The sequence below is a fragment of the Cupressus sempervirens genome, chromosome 3, assembly GCF_028749045.1.
Source record: "Cupressus sempervirens isolate cs-2001-9-10 chromosome 3, ASM2874904v1, whole genome shotgun sequence".
Taxonomy (NCBI): domain Eukaryota; kingdom Viridiplantae; phylum Streptophyta; class Pinopsida; order Cupressales; family Cupressaceae; genus Cupressus; species Cupressus sempervirens.
The window spans coordinates 584,453,777-584,455,738 of NC_143120.1; positions in this window are offsets into that span (position 1 = coordinate 584,453,777).

The window sequence follows — 1,962 nt, forward strand, 5'->3', positions numbered from 1 at the left end:
TGGAGTTAAATTCAGTTTATTATATGATGAGATGATGAGGTACTCTATATTTCATGATTATTATTTAGTGTTTTCAGATATTGATGATGATTAGTTCAATGGTTTAATATCATGTGTTTTCTTATGGATACTTACCCCATACTGCATGTGTGTGTGTTGTGTTTTGGGGTTTTGGGGTTGACTAGATTGTTGACCAGTCTTAGGTTATTACCAAAGGCTTAAGGGTTATGAGATGTGATGTCATGCTGATTTTATTTGATCTCAATCTTTCTAAACCCAACCGTGGTAATGTGATGGTATGCTCTATGAGATGTTTGTATTTATCGTCCATTGATGTTTTTGAGTCTTCTTGTGTGAAGCTGAGGTGTATGTATTTGAGATACTTGACCTAACCATTTTTGAGTCATCAATCAGTTATATTTGGATTACTTTCTAGTTGCCTTGATGGGACTGATGTGTTTGTTTTGATCTTGATGATGTCATTTTGTGACATGTTTTGACTCGACCATTTTGGAGTCTCCGATCAGTATTATTTTCTTTGAGATGCCTTTTTGTTTGCTTGTTGAGAACCAATGGATATTGTGATTTATTTTGAGATTCATTACGGTTGCTTGTTGAGAATCGATGGATGTTGTGATTTATCATTGATATGGATATTGAGATTTATTTTGAAATACTATACGGTTGCTCAATGAGGACTGATGGATATTGTGATTATCATTGATAGCTTCAGTTTCCAATAGAGAACTGTTGTGGTCATGATTATCAATGGATGCTTTTCAATTGCTCATGGAGATTTGATGTTCTTATTGTGGATTATATTTTAGTATTTTTCTAGTCGCTTGTATAGGACTAAGGTGATTTTTTGATTTATGATTCCATGAGCCTAGGGTAGATTATCTACTTGTAGTTTCGAGAAGTGGCTTGCAATGGAGGTTGGGGCCCTAAGTGGCTCCCAGGGTAACTCATTGTAAGTTATTTAATAAGTGAAAACATTTACACTAAATGGGGATTAAAATGAACCTAATAAGATAATTGTATGTTCTCGCCCATGCCTTGAGTGCTAGTACAGACTAGGATGGGAGTAGAGAGAATTCTCGGTTGCGACCTTGCATTCTGTAGTATACCTCATCAGTACAAGAGGATACTAGTGGCCGCATAGGGATCACTAGGGGGTTGAGGTCTATTAAGAGACTACCAGGGTAACTCTAGCGTGATCCATGCGATGACACTTTCCCACTTACATAGTAGGTTTCCTAGATGTCTTTGTTGTGCCTCTGGGTCTAGATGTCGGTTTGTGTGTTGGAACTTTTGAGTTAGTGTACTTTTAGGATTCCTAGACTTAGGGAGTATATGTGTTATGTGATTTGATATCCTATTTGGGACTTGAGACTATCTCCTCCAGCGCTTTTTTTGTTGGCATTTATTTTCATTCTATTCATGGATATTATGATGGATGTTATTTACTAGTACATTTCTTTATTTTGATGATTAACATGTGATAGATGATGTTATCTACTTGTAGGATCATCTTATGCTTTATTCTTGCATATTAGATTTCTTTATGCATATGTTATAGCATGTTTTAGGAGTGACATCCCTACTATGATAATACCGATGATCTCTTTGGTGACTTGGGATGTTACGCACGAAGGGATGGCTAGGGTCCATGATGGTCTAATGATGCTATTGACGGTTGGGAGGAACCACACACTTAAATTAGTTGTGTTTTATGATATATGGTTATATTTTACGATGGTTGTTATATCATTATTGATGGATGGATGTATCATGCATGTTAATAGTTTCATTTACTTTATTGCACTTGTATCATAGATTCGATGAGGATGATGTATCTTTATCTTTACATATGTTTAATCTTTTAAGCCTTTCATACCCTGTGACATGTACAGTGGATGATTGAGCATTCCGAATAGGCATTTGGAACAAATGTATAATATG